Below are 16,030 nucleotides of genomic sequence, written 5' to 3' on the forward strand. Positions count from 1 at the left end.
GGCAGCTGCCCACTTTACTCCCATTGCGGTAACAGTTGCCATCACCAACGCAGCTGCCACACCTGCAGCTTGGGGTCACGACTGCACGATGTCATGATGATGTCACCACCAGAGTCCTCCAGCATCGCAGCTTCAGTGACAGTCACATTTTGGAGGCATCATTGCACCTGATGTTTTTGGTATGACCATCTCCATCTCCACTAGCGGTGCACCTTCTGTCATTGCCATTGCTGTCACATGTGAGAACGAAGTTTTTCGCGGCGGCACTTATGTATAAAATATTCTCGGTATTCTTGCCGCGTCAGTTCTAGATAAAATCTCGAGCTTTCGACGATTACCTCCATCGTCATCGTCAGGAGCTAACTGTCTCTACTGCTGCTATGGTAGCCTCTATATAGCCCGAAGACGGCTTCTGATTGGTCGGATTCTGATTGGTCGGCGATTACGTGCTGCTGTCTCAGACGGTGTCACTGTGTGCGCCGGTGGCGCCACCGCTTCCGTTTAAACGTAAACCTTGGAAGGAACGTCTCTGCTGCTTCTCTGCATCAAGCGCTCGTTTCCACGCACAGCTCAGATGGTATCCGCTATCGCGGTTAAAGTTCTTTTGGCTCATTCTGATTTCAACAGCCTCCTTAATAACAGAATCCCAGTACGTGGAGGCATGGGACAGAATTTTAGTTTCATCGAACAATATTTTGTGTTTGTTCGTGAGGCTGTGCTCCGCAATTGCCGATTTCTCAAGCTCTCTATTTTTAATGTGGCGTTGGTGTTCTGCACAGCGGTCGGAAACGGTACGAATAGTCTGACCTACACCTTTTGAACACGTTGGTATATAGAGCCAAAACTGTTTCTGACGAGGACCACTTAAGGTTCGAGATTAATTACCTAAAGAATGTGTTCCGAAAGAACGGCTATAGTGCACGCGATATAAAGGCAGCGTTCTCCAAAAGAAGGAAACGTGATAATGCTGCAACCTCACAGGATGAAACACCGATTGCGGTTCTTCCTTTTTGTGGCGCAATTTCCAGCAAAATAGGAAGAGTCCTGCGTAGACGTGGTATTAGACCGATTTTTCGTCCTCCTAAGAAAATTAAGGAGATGATGCGCCCTGTTAAGGACAATCTCGACCTCTGGGTCCCTGGTGTTTATAATATACCCTGTGAGTGTGGAAGCAATTATATAGGTCAGACTATTCGTACCGTTTCCGACCGCTGTGCAGAACACCAACGCCACATTAAAAATAGAGAGCTTGAGAAATCGGCAATTGCGGAGCACAGCCTCACGAACAAACACAAAATATTGTTCGATGAAACTAAAATTCTGTCCCATGCCTCCACGTACTGGGATTCTGTTATTAAGGAGGCTGTTGAAATCAGAATGAGCCAAAAGAACTTTAACCGCGATAGCGGATACCATCTGAGCTGTGCGTGGAAACGAGCGCTTGATGCAGAGAAGCAGCAGAGACGTTCCTTCCAAGGTTTACGTTTAAACGGAAGCGGTGGCGCCACCGGCGCACACAGTGACACCGTCTGAGACAGCAGCACGTAATCGCCGACCAATCAGAATCCGACCAATCAGAAGCCGTCTTCGGGCTATATAGAGGCTACCATAGCAGCAGTAGAGACAGTCAGCTCCTGATGATGACGATGGAGGTAATCGTCGAAAGCTCGAGATTTTATCTAGAACTGACGCGGCAAGAATACCGAGAATATTTTATGCTGTCACATGTGTTATACACTCCTGATGTCTTCATGGGCTCCCCGCCCAAGGCTAGCACACTAGTTCAACACGAGCTGCCTGAGTCACTGCAGCCTGACAGTGCAGCTGCATCTCATGCCACTGCCACTGGCATCCCTGGATATGTCAGTTTTGGCAGCTTTCCCAGTGTACTGGGGTTTGACCTGTGCTGGATGATGACCCTCTTTCCTCCAAGTTGGCCTCATCATTCAAGCAACAGCAGCTTTCCAGCAGACAATCTATGCAACTAAGCTCTCTTCTCCACTCAGCTGCAGGGGTGGGATGTGGTGTCAGCTGCTGATGTATAATTTGCTGGCCCCTATTCTGGCTGCAGATTCACATAGCGTGCACAGCCCTTTTTGCTGGCCCCTATTCTGGCTGCAGATTCACATAGCATGCACAGCCCTTGCTGTGAATACAGCATGGGAAATGGCTGTAATGAAGAATAGTGAGCCTCCATGGCACACGCCAGCTCCCACAGGCAGTGGCATGATATCCGAGCCGTGCCTCCAGAAACCAGCCAACCACATGCCATCACATGTGCTAACCGACATTTGAACCAGGAGCTCTTCAAGACACCTGCATTCTTCTGTGTATCAGCATCAAGTGAACTGCTCCAGTGCTCTACACATCATCAAACACTAAGATGAACTGTGCAAACATTAATTGATGCTCTCTCTGGCTCACTGATTGGATTGTGTGTGTTCAAGTGTTATATGACCTGAACTGTTTATGGCTCAATATTGTTATTTATAATTCCATATGTGGTGTTGCATATTGAAATATATCTGGTTCACTGTGCCATTTCTTGACTGTAGATGATTCCTTGGGAAGTCTGGATTAATATCCTTTGTGACAATCTAGGGCACAGGCATAGGTCTGCCTAAACAGGCCAGCCATGCACTACATGCAGGAAGTGGCTACTAGTATAGTGGAGTACATATGGTGAGGACATGCGGTTTTTTTAGACTAGAGAAATATCTCCACAGGCTCCATAAGATGCGTTATGAGCTTGACAGTGTAGTAGTCTGCATAGCAGACTGCAACAAGAAAATGTTAATATAGTATTAGTTAACTGCAGGGATGTGGGAAGGCCCCAGTAAAAGCATTCCATCTTCAGGCCAAGTGACCCATCGGGACCATCCAACCGCTGTATCATCCTCAGCTGAGGATGCGGATAGGAGGGGCGTGTGGTCAGCACACCGCTCTCCCAGTCGTTATGATGGTTTTCCTTGACCGGAGCCGCTACTATTCGGTCGAGTAGCTCCCCAATTGGCATCACGAGGCTGAGTGCACACCGAAAAATGGCAGCAGCACATGACGGGCTAGATGGTCACTCATCCAAATGCCGGTCATGCCCGACAACACTTAACTTTGGTGATCTGACAGAAACCGGTATTTCCACTGCAGCAAGGCCGTTGCCAAGGTCCCAATAGTAGTTGTACTTGTATATGCAAACAACACCATTATAGTACTAGAGTCGCAAAGCTGACTGAAACTATATGTAAATAGTACTGAAACTCTAAACTCTAGCTGTGTTGTATATTGTTAAGATAGGTTGAATGTGAAATTGTTCTGAATGCCTTGTCCAACAATTACCTTGAGCAGCTAATCAGAGAATTAACTACAGCAAGTAACATCTTGGGCCTGCTGTGGCAAACAGACCCAAACTTTTTGACTCAGTGTCAAACAGGGAATCAGTGATGTAAGACCAATACAGCATCACTCAATACAGTTGTAAATACAAAAACACAGAAAGGCAAAAAGCTCTTTCTATTTTGCAAGAGCCATAAGAAAACGTTTTCAGATTACTGACAGGTCAACAAGAAGATCTAATCTCCAGCACTGACAAAGTTCAAGAGCACTATACATTATGCTTCAGACTGGCATGTGTCAAGCAAAGCTGTGAGGGACACAAATGATATGCTTTAAACTGGCATGTGTCTAGTAAAGTTGTGAAGGCCAGAAAAGACACACTGTGGTTTGACAACTATTTTAGAAAACTTATAATAATGCAAAGACAGCTTGACTCCAAATTTAAATGTAGCCAAAGCCACATAAACAAACAAAAATAAAATGGAGCTAAAATTGGCATCATGAGGCCCAGGCATGACACATTCAATGAATTTGCATGTAAAATTCTTTCTATCAACCTGATAGAAAATCCTAAAGAGTTTTGGTCTTATGTCAATTCAGTAAATAGATCGAAGCCATGTGTCCAGATATTCTGTGATCACAGAGCCTTTGAAATGGAAGACAATAAAGAAAAGGCCAAAATCTAAATGCCATTTAAAAAAAAAAAAAAAAAAAAAACTATTTCATTGCAGTTTCTCCCTTAAATCATCACAGAAATAATAAAATGACAGATACCAAACTGAGTGACTAAGGGATAAAAATGCAACTGAAGTCACTCAACAGATGAAAGGTCACTGGACCTGATGGAATACCAATTCAGTTCTCCATAGAATATGTGAAAGAAATTTCACCTCTTCTAGCAGTAGTGTAGGAATGCCAATTCTTGTCTGAGCTGCCAGAGGGGTTGGCAATGCGCATGCGAGGTGTGCTCACTTGTGTGTATGAATGCTTGTGCCTTTCTTTTACTGATAAAGACTGTGGTCGAAAAGTGATGTGTAACTGTCTTTTAGTTGTACCTGTCTACAACTTAAAGTGGCAAGTGTAATCTGTATAGTAAGTAGTAATCTATCTTTTCCCTAGATTGTTCATATTCCAACCTGGAGTTTCCCTTGTTTAATTCCACTTTGGGCAAACCCAATGCTTAGGTGCTACTTTTCCTTACATCTTCGTCTTGTTGCTCTCTGAAGAAATTCTTTTTCATTCACAGAGTTTGATTCTGATTGAATAGTGCTACAGCACTATATCTTATCTCTCTTACACTTTGACAGTTGAGAAATTAATCTCATGAAAATTATGAAAGCACTGTTTTGGCATTATGTCTGCTGAAAAGTCATTGAGTCAGATCTTGGATACTTGGGCCATTGCTGCATGGACTGCATTTCCAACCAGGCTGTGCCAGTGAAAGTTATCCACCCCTGACTCACACCTACTAAACTGTGAGAGAACATCATTTCATCCATGGGTACCTTGTTGAATCGCATGTTGCTTAAAATTATTTATCATATTTATGTTTTCCATGCCTAACATAGGATCGCTGCTGCAACCTCAGGGACAGCATTTCTGCCACTTTTCAAAGTTTTCACCATCAGAGGCCTTCCCAAACTTTTGGGTTGAGCACCATACATACACCAACGAATCACCACCATACTTTTTGTGATGGATAACTGTCTGCAATTTACCTCAGATATTCATCATATCTTTACAGAACAGGATGGGATCACCCAACTTTTCATGGCATTTTTACACCCCAAATCTAATTAGAGAGAGTGAGAACACGGAATGCACCTGTAAAACTTATAGTATCCACCTGGAACTATGCCTCTCCACATAACAAATATTCTGCTGTTACTGCTTCACTACTGAGCACAATAGCCACCACCTCTTTCATAATGGTAGGTCTGCATCTTACGATATCTTGTGGTCAACTGTGTGTTCAGATTCTTTTAATAACATTCATAACACAAAAAGGAAAAGTATTTCCCACCTGTTATGATCATAGTTTTTATTAAATGGTTTAACACACTTTGAGCCCTTCGTAACACAAGGTGGGCTGCTACCTCTCCTAGAGGATGCACATAAACGGTTCTCATGAATTTAATTCACCAGACTGTTTACAAGTCTAGCCTCACACAGCTTGGGCTGTTTACTTCGCAGCTTCACACAGTCTCCATGCGACCTTACCACACTGACTTCACCAATAGTCAGTGTGTCTGTCACAGCAGAGACCACTGTAGTCTAGGATCCACTTTACTGCACTGTGTTGTGTGTGCAAACAGCACCACAAGGATATCCTTATGGAACACCTATTTAGGTTGCCACTGGAGCATGTTGCGGGCAGTTCGGGCTTCACACCAACCACACCAGCAGCTCACCAAACACAGTCATCACCCTCACTGGAAGCACCTGTCACTGATGCTATGCCAGAGTATCATCCACCACTCCCTGGTGACATGTCACACCGCACATCGTCCCGCTGGCAGCCAGTGTCATCGAGCCACACCTCCGGCATGTGCCAACATCTGACATCTGAGAAGTACTGTTGTCCCATCAGCTGCTATTATCACTGTGCCAACACCTCTGCAAATTGCCGATGTGCAAGAGGTGCTGTCATCCTCAAGGACATATTCTTAGTTCCAGGTTGGCGGCTGCATCAACCACTCTCAACTCCTGGTTTGCTGCCTAGCACAACTTGTGGACTTCATATTGTAGGCACATTTCAGTCAATGTCTAAGAGAGACATTTCTGTTTGTATTTCAGTTGTGTGATATTCATCCAGAGACACTGTGTTTGAGTACTGTTCTTATGTCAAATGATTATTATTGTGAAATGTGTATCTCAGTCCTACCAGTCACACCATTTGGCTGAAGGGTACAGTAAAAATTTTATGCAGAAGGTTTTATGGTATTCTGTGACATTTCCTGAAGAAGGGCTCACCACAACTAAGATTTTACAGAGAACTATGCCTTTTGGACATGAACTTGACAGAAATGTTATATGGATGCTAAGTTTGCATAATGCTGTTCCAGCTGGTGTGTGTGTGTTCAAAAACTGCTGTTTCTGTCTTGGTTGGTTCCCACCTTCACCACAGCATCTCATGCTACTTCTTTTTCTAAGTCTTCTTTAAACTCATCTGGCCACCTCTTTCTTGGATGGTCTTTGTCCTGGCACATTCCTCTCCAAGTAGTAATGGGGATTTCAGGCTGCATCCATTTCACAGACCAAACCACTTCGGCCTCTCTGCACTTAGCCTTTCCTCCGTGGTCACTTCCACTTGCAGATCTCTTATTATGTGCTTGATTGTGATCTTGTCTCTTTTTGTCTTTTGTAGAGCATACCTAATGAATTTAATTTAACATGCCTCCAAGTGACTTACACATGTTTGGTTATGACACTCCTCAACAGACTTTAGATTGTAATGAGCAGAAAGATAACCTTGAACAAGGTCTGTTTTGTTCTTAGAGGAACTGCCTATCCCAGAGATGTCTTTGTGCTAGGGTGAAGAATTGGGATCCTTTGTTTAACATGTTAAGAACCTCAAGATTGGCTCTTCCATCGCTTGTCACAAAATTACAAGTACTGATATTCTTCACATTCTCTATATCTTCTCCTCTGCAAAAATAGGTTATATCGAGAGAATGTTCTACTTATTCACATTGCCACCATTTTCTTCCACTCCCACCCCTCCACATCACCATACAGTTAATCCAAATTCAACATGCTGTCCCACAGATCCAATTTTCTCTGTACCTTCATGTTGGTTTCATCCCAAATAGCAACATCATTTGCGAATACAAGATGATTTCTTTGATGTCCTTCACTATGGTATCCAGGAGTGTGACAATGAGTAATGGGGAGAATCTCTCTCTTTGCTCTAAAAAACTGTGACCTTCTATCTGTCACAGTTATTACACAGCACCTCAGTTTTTGCTTAGAGCCTATGGGGCACTTTATTTTTCTAAGCACTCCCAGCACACTGTCATATGTCTTCTGAAAATCAAGAACACTATTATCACATCCTTTCTTTTCTCCGAATATTTTTCCTTTACTGATCTGAGTGCAAACATAAAATCAGTTGCTCTTCTAGGAAACCAAAATACACATTGTTCTTCTTCAAATTCAGATCCAGGATACCTCTCATCATTTTTCCCAGGGAATTTACCAAGACCTTTAGACAGTGTGATAATAAAGTGATCCCTGCATATTTAGTACACTTAAGAAAAATTCCCTTGATCAAATTATAAAATCATGATACACAATTGCTTGCTCACCTTTGGGAGAGATCTGAGGGCAGATCCTCAACCTTGCAATGGAAGTGTTGTCTTAATACTGGGCCAGAGTGAGCTGCTCTTCCTTTTCGCCCTCCTAAATTCATCACTCTCTCCTCCATGAGAAAGGAGTTATTTGTTCCAAAATCTAGTACGGTGTATGTCTATCGACAGTACTGGTTATTGTTAGAGCAACAGCAGATGTACATTATCTGATCAAAAATATCAGAACACCTATTACTAGATGTTGATATGAGGCATGTCCACCCTTTGCCTTTAAGATGGCTTGAACTCTGCTGGGGACACTTTCAGTGAGATGTCTCAACATCTGCGGAGGAATCGTGCCCTATATTAGCTCCAGAGTAGATACCAGGGAAAGTAGTGATGATGTTAGACACTAGCATTTGGAGCCAAGTCAATGTTCTGACTCATCCCAAAGGTGTTCCAATTGGTTTAAGTTGAGGCATTGGGCAGGTTATTCCTTCCAGATATGAGGAGCATGTTTTGAAAACTTGATAAATGCAAAAAGGCAAATTTTTTGGAAAATGCATTTTTAAAACATCATACTGAAACATTAATTACGTAATTTGACATCTACAGAGCTTTTGCAGGCATAATTCCAACTGAGTGCTTGCCTTTTCCAAAATTTTCAATGTTTATTTCACAACAGATTCACAAAGTTCCCAATTTTTTTTCAGAAGTTGGTAAAAAATGTAAAGACGAAAGTTTTGCTATCATACACATTTGAATTGATTTTTTCCATTTCTTTTTTATCTGTTACATTTAATTAGAAAGCTACTTTGTTCTACATTTTGCATATAAATACATTATTGTACAACAATATAGTACTTTAGTATCCAACTCTTAAACACAAGTGCACAGTAGCAACAAACACTATTGAAATACAACACAATATATTGGCTACAACAATACTAAACTGACAATCTATATTTTACTTTTACCAGTGTCCTTATAAAACTCTTCTGTTCATTCTAGTATTTTAAAATTCCTCATACCATAAGTTTTATGGGACACTCTTTCTTTTCCTTTCTGAGCACATTCTTCCTTTCCAAGGTGGCAGCTATCATCACTTCCTGGCTGTATTTTTTTTATTTCTGTACATCAACCTCTCCAGGACTTCCATTTTAAGTGGCCGATACTGAATACAATACATCCGTATTAGACTTGCCACAGACCATCACTCACTGAGCAGTTACTTTGAAAGGTGTCTTAGATTGGACTGCTTTTGGTGCAATGGACTTGAGATCCTGTGCATGCCAATCTTTATTTTATTCTTCTGATGATGTCATATTGATCCAAAACTTTATAATATTCAATTGGTGAAAGACTATCTTCCTTTTTCTGGCAGTCTTTATCTACTCTACCATACACCCTGTAAGGATTATAACTGTAACCACAAATAGGGAATCAATGTACCAGCTCATTAAACTTTATGCTTTCTTCCATAAAGGTCATCAGTGTGCTCTTCAATACTGTAGTTTTATTTTGAGTCAGAAATAAACTAATTTCACTTAGACCATTTTGCGGCTGGAACACTTCCAGGTTTCTGAAAAAATCTAATAGGGCAGAGGCTATTCTGTTGCATCCTTTCGGTCCTTTTGTTTTAAGCCAAGTATAAAAAGCAATCCTTTTAATTTTTCTGTGGTCTGGAATAAAACATAATGCACACTTTGTGTAGCCAAACCTGCTCTGAACAGAATACTTCACCTACAGAGAGCTCTGGTACTGGCCAGTTCTGTTTTATATATAAAAAAGACATTTTAATCATATTTGGATTTTCCTCTGTTACTGCAAAAAGCTTTTTTTGCATAAAATTTGTGCAACATATGGTGTGTTCTTTAACTGGCTATTTTTCTCCAGATCTTGTTTCTTTTGAGAGTCTGCCTTTGAACATCCTTGATGTTGCTTTAAACATTGCTGCACAGACAGGTACTGTCTGGCCACCTTTTCTCCCTACACTGTACTTAAACAAAATAATATTCTCCCTGATAAAGCCAGCTCAAACTGAGAAATAATCTGGAGTTAATGTTGTTGTGTAAACCACTAATTTATTTCAATTGTTGGTTCTGGTGGCTAGTGCTTGGCTACAGTTCATGTTCTTCTTCTTAAACTTTTTTTTCCTTTTTTGCTGAAAAATCCTCTCACATTATCACTGACAATGCCATCCTGCATTGTTATTCTCCCTTCATGTCTCTAAGCAGGAAAGAAAATTTGTGTTCATTGACTTCTGCCTAACTGGCTGAGGGCAAATATCAAGTTTTGCAAGAACTTGTAGTTTACAACATCCAGTAACAACAGCAAATATCGGCTTCTAACAAAACTGTTTCAACAGGTCATGTGTGGCATGAAGCTTGATCTGTAACTGCAAAAATTTGAATGTTGAGCATTTATCAATTTTTCAAAAAATGCTCCTCACATGCTATTGTCCACAAATCACTGCCACACAGAATGACAAAGTGCATTGTCATACTGATATGAACAATTACTGTTTATAAACTGTTCATCTACTGCACACAGTATATAATGCTGTTAGAGTTTGGTCATGTCCTTCCACATTTAGTGTTTTCTTAAGTGCAATAGTGAGATCAAACCCTAACCACAAAACCATGCCCATACTGTAACACGATCCCCTTCATCAGAACTTCGCTGTTGGCACTATACATGATGGTGGGTAATGTTCTCGAAGCATTTGCCACACTTAACCCTTACATCAGATGCTACATGGTATACCACAGTTCCCACTCAAAATCACTCATTTCCAGTCATCCACGGCCCAGTGACATTGTTCTTTATGCCACCTCAAACGTCACTTAGCACTGAGTACAGAAATGTGCAGTTTACAGGGAGCTGCTTGACCGCTGTACCCCATTCTTTCTAACTCCCCATGCACAGTCATTGTGCCAATGAGACTATTCGTAACTAACTCAGAAGTGTTTGCTTTTGCTCATTTAATGTAATTTTTTACAACCACGTTCTGCATCTGACAGTCCCTGTTTGTCAGCATATGAAATCTACCTGGTCTTGGTTTAGCTGTGGTAGTTCCTTCACATTTTCACTTCACAATCACATAAACAACAGTTGAATTGGGAAGTTTTAGAAGAGTTCGAATGTCCAATTGATGTGTTACTCAGGTGACATTCAATGACTTGTCCACTTTCAAAATCACTGAGCTCTTCTGGACAACACATTCCGCTGTTACCGTTTCAATACCACCTTTTATACTGGTGGGTCTGATTCTCGTGATATCTATTTGTAAATTCTCCATTACATAAGTGCCTCCAGATTCTTTTGATGAGATTGTGTATATTCTTAACACATAAAAGAAAAAAAATTCTCTATTACATGAATAGAATTTAGTTTGATGTTGAAAACAATAGATTTACTGGTTCTGTTGTCAGTTGTACAACTGGTAACGGAACCAGTAAACTGATTATTTTCATCATCAAACTAAACTTTTTTTGTGCAATTGAGCAAGTAGGAACTGCCTTGTGCTGGTACAAGACTTAGTGGCAAGAAATTCATAATATTTATTATTAAAAGCAATGAAGGGAGGCATTTCTCTTTTATAGATTAGGATTTAATGTCTTACAGATGATGAGATCTTTCTGGATGGATCACATGCTTGGATTATAGAAATTAACTGTGTTCTTTTCAGTGGAACCATCCTGCCATCTGCCTCAATGATTTTTGGGAAGCTAGGAAAAATCTAAATTCGGATGGCTGGATAAAAATCTGAACTTCCCAATGCAAAAGCACTGTCTCATTACTGACCACTGCCATAGTCAATGCGTATGACTGGGACAAGTGGTGGGTTGAAGATATGCTGATAAACAAAGGGAGAGAACGCCTTCTCTGGACCTGTGGATACAATGGAGCGGCCAGCAGGGAGAACAGTGGGGTAGGGTTTGAAGAGTTTTTGGAGTAGTCCAGGATAGCAGACAGAGACAGTGGTCATGTGTGTCTGGGTCATGCTTGTATGAATGTATGTGTGTTTTCTACTTCAGAAGAATGCCTTTCGGCCAAAAGCTTAAATATATATCGGTCTTGTCATTGTGCCTGTCTGTAACTAAAAGTCTCATCTGAATGCTGAGTAGCAATCTATCCTTTTCACAATACTCTTGTTTTCCATCCTTGACTTTCCATTGGTTCACTGATAAATATATCATTTCTGCTTCATTAACAGCTTCTGCATGACTGCCATAAATTTCTTGGTCATTACACACAAGTGTGCTATAACCAAAATGTGGTTTATACAACATCTCAAAGAGCTGGACAAATAAAACTTGCTGTAATACAACTTGGGAATACCAGAATGACAACTGTCAATGCAAACATTACTATCCTACATAGCACATCATTTCCCTTCTTGGTATCACTTCTAACATCAGTGAAAACCAGACACTCCCACTCTTGTTTCGTTCATCTCTACCGCGATACATGATTTCTTTGCACATTACAACTCCTTTGATATAATTCAGTCTGTTGTATGACTCGGTAATCATCAGATATCTTCAATGAAGGTAGTGGATCAGTCCTGATAGTTTCTACAACTACCATCCCATTCTTAAGACCTAAGTTCAGTTCCATCAAAACCATGAAGTATCTTTAGTATGTACAAACATGATATCTTTCCCAAGCTTTCTAAACCCTTTCTCAGACTTGACATGTTGTACTGCTACAGGTTTTTGCCTTCTTAGATACTTCATCTTCAGGCTGACAGTTCATATGAATATGTTTAATCACTTTGGTTTTAGTGCTACCCAACAGCCTTTCCGAGCCGCTGGCATGGAGATTTCCTTGTAACTCATAACAGATATTTGGTTCACACAAGACTACATACATATATCTACATGATTACTCAGCAATTCATAATTAAGTGCCTAGCAGTGGGTTCAGCAAACCACCTTCATCATATTGTTTCTCTATTGCTCCACTCTCAAAGAGTGTGCATGAAAAACAAACATTTAAATCTTTCCGTGTAAGCTCTGATTTCTCTTATTTTATTCCGATGATCATTTCTCCCTATGTAGGTGGGCACCAACAAAATATTTTCATTGTCTCAGGAGAAAGTTGGTGACTAATATTTCATGAGAAGATACTGCCACAAAACAGCTTTGCTTTAACAACTGTCACCCCAGTTCCCTTATCACACCCATTGCACACTCTCCGCTAGTTTGCAATAGTACAAAGTAAGCTGCCCCAATGTCCTCCATCAATCCTATATGATGTGGATTCCACACAGCACAGCTATACTCCAGAAGAGGGTGGACAAGTGTAGGATATGCAGTCTCTTTAGTTGCCCTGCTGTATTTTCTGCGTGTTCTGCAAATAAAACACAGTCTTCAGTTTGCTTTCTCAAAACATTATTTATGTGATTGCTCTAGTTTAAGTTATTCGTAATTGTAATCTTTAAGTACTTAGTTGAAGTTACAGGCTTTAGATTTTTGTGATTTATTGTGTAAGCAAAATTTAGCAGGTTCGTTTTATTATTCATATGGATGACCTCACACTTATTGCCATTTTTTGCACCACAGAGATAACTTGTCTAAATAATTTTGCAACTGGTTTTGACCATATGATGACGTTACTAGATGGTATATGACAGCATTATCTGTAAAGACTCGGAGAGGGCTGCTCAGATTGTCACCTAAATCGTTTATGTAGAGCAGAAACAGCAGAGGGCCTATGACTCTTCCTTGGGGAATGCCATGTATTACTTCTGTTTTACAAGGTGACTTTCTGTCAGTTAACTACAAACTGTGACCTTTTTGACAGGAAATCACTAATATAGTCATGCAACTGAGTTAATAGTCCATATGCACACAATTTAGTTAGAAGTTCCTTGTGAGCAATGGTATCATAAACCTTCTGGAAATCCAAAAATATGGAATAAGATATGAATGCCTGTTGATAGCGCTCATTACTTCATGAGAATTAAGAGCTAGTATTGTTTCACAGGAACAATATTTCAAAATCCGTATTGGCTGTATGACAATACATCATTTTCTTCAAGGTAATTCATAGTGCTCAACACATTATATCTTCCAAAATCCTATTGCAAATCAAAGTGAGTGATATGGGTCTGTAATTCAGTGAATTGCTCATATTTATTTTTGTGGGATCGATAGCAATGATGTCATGTCAAGTTCATATGTTGGCACTATGACGACACCGATGACAGCGCCCTCTACTGCTGTGCTCTACGAGCAAGGCTGCAGATTCTGCCCATTTTGATCAAGAGCAGATGGCCGGGACACTTAGCTTCAGCTTGAGACTGTGCTCATTTGTACAAGTTATGTATGCCTCTGTATATATATTCAGGCTCCAGTAAACTAGTTTTACTTACGTGATGTAATGACGTATTTTTCCTGCACCTGTTCCTACCTACACGCCGCCTTCCAGGTGGGATACAAAAGTTGGCGACGAGGTTTTCCCTATCATTTCCTTTTTTGCTCGGTACTGCTTTCTTTTCGTGCTAGCCTTAGTATAAGACTTACATTTGTGTAAACCATGGCTTCGCCACAGGAACATGCTTCGCTGTCCGATCTTGTACATTTTCAGTCCCAGCAAATGACGCAGCTGCCATAAATGGACTGGTGACGCTAAAAACTGCAGCTACTTCGGCGCTGCCAACAGCGCCGCCACTTCGTGCCTTCAATCCTGACATTGAACACTGCCCAGAATACATTGCCCAGCTCAAGGCACACTTCACAGCATACAACATACCAGGTACAGAGCGGCTTGCCTTTTTCATTACCAATGCAGGTGTTGTGTTATACCATGTGCTCATCAAATTGTTTCCCACCACCCACCCAGACACTAAAACTTACGACTAAGTGATTGATGCTTTGAACACCCACTTCCGTGATAGTGTCAATGTGGTAGCTGCACACTACCAATTCTTTCCCCTCCGGCGTGGCCCTACTCAGTTGAATAAATCTTGGTTAGCAGACCTTCAGGGACTAACATCTGATTGTGACTTTAATTGCTCATGTGGACGCTCATATGTGGATATAATGATTAGAGACACTACTGCGTAATGTGGCGAATCACCGCATCTGTGAACAAATCCTCAAATTTAAAAACCCATCTTTGCAGGAAGTAGCAGACTTGCTAGACAGACAAGATACTTTAGACATGGCTACTTCTGCATTCGACGTGACCCCGGGTGTGTGTACTGTTAGTTCGGCACAATACGTGCCCTTGCGCCCAGCCCAGCCAGCCACACTACGCTGCTCGCGCGCAAATAAACACATTTCAAACCAGGCACCCACTAAGAAACTGAAATCATGCCCGGACTGCTTTCATGCCCACCCACGGGACAGTTGCACATCCCATCAAGCAAAGTGTTACTTTTGTAATAAGAAAGGAAATGCCCAAGCTGTATGCAGTAAGAGAGACAAGAATTACGAATTTGTCTCCCATTCGCGTGACTCGCATGGGCGTCACCGAAATGGCAACTGCCATGATCATGATTTGCATCAGTCTATGGACATTAATGCCATTTATTCAAAGCCTTCTGCTTCATATGCTTTGACAGTTCATTGTATGAACCAAGCTTTGCCAGACACTTTCTCTTGCATTCAGCGTGATGCTAGGAAACTTTTTGTGACTTTGAACATTTCTGGACATTCTGTTCACATGCATCTGGACACTGATGTGTCAGTTTCTTTACTGAACAAATCAACGTATGACTTGCTTGGTTCGCTCCTGCTTTGTAATTCGCATTCCACACTGACTGCATTTACTGGACAGGAAATCTCAGTGCTTGGCATGTGTAGTTTGCAAGCCACATATGTTGTGATGACCCGCACAGTATCTATCCATGTGCTCCGCTCTAGTGATGCTACGAACATTTTTAGCATGGACGCATTTAAATTTTTTGGCCTCACAATTCAGGACAATGTACTTTGCATCAATGCTAGTGACTATGCATCTTGGATTGTTCAAGTTTTGCCATGTTCCATTCGGTTGTGCTTTGGCTCCTGCTATTTTTCAGTCTTATTTGCAGCAGTTGTGTGCCACTGTCCCTGGTTGTTCCAATTATCTGGACGATATAGTTGTATCAGGTCAAACCCCTGACGAACATTTGTGCAATTTGCGTGCCTTATTTACTGTACTTTTGCAGGCAGGACTAAAGTGTAATAGAGACAAATGTAAATTTTTTCAAACTGAGATTCAGTATTTAGGACATATGATTAATGGACAGGATATCTACCCCTCACCGTCACATCTCAGTGCAATTAGAGAGTTGCCAGCACCCAGGAACTTGAAAGAACTTCAGTCTGTGTTGGACAAAATTACATATTATATTCGTTTTATACCAAATTCAGTGCAGATTTCAGCACCTTTGCATCACCTTCGGCATAAGA

General features: G+C 41.1%; 1 protein-coding gene across 1 annotated transcript in view; it reads right to left on the reverse strand.

Annotated features, from left to right (window-relative positions):
- The window catches only part of LOC126481681 (lachesin-like), a 62,306-nt gene that overhangs the window by 28,321 nt on the left and 17,955 nt on the right, over positions 1–16,030 (reverse strand). The gene's annotated exons all lie outside the window — the stretch shown is intronic.

Source organism: Schistocerca serialis, chromosome 5 (assembly GCF_023864345.2).
Source record: "Schistocerca serialis cubense isolate TAMUIC-IGC-003099 chromosome 5, iqSchSeri2.2, whole genome shotgun sequence".
NCBI classification, from domain to species: Eukaryota; Metazoa; Arthropoda; class Insecta; order Orthoptera; family Acrididae; genus Schistocerca; species Schistocerca serialis.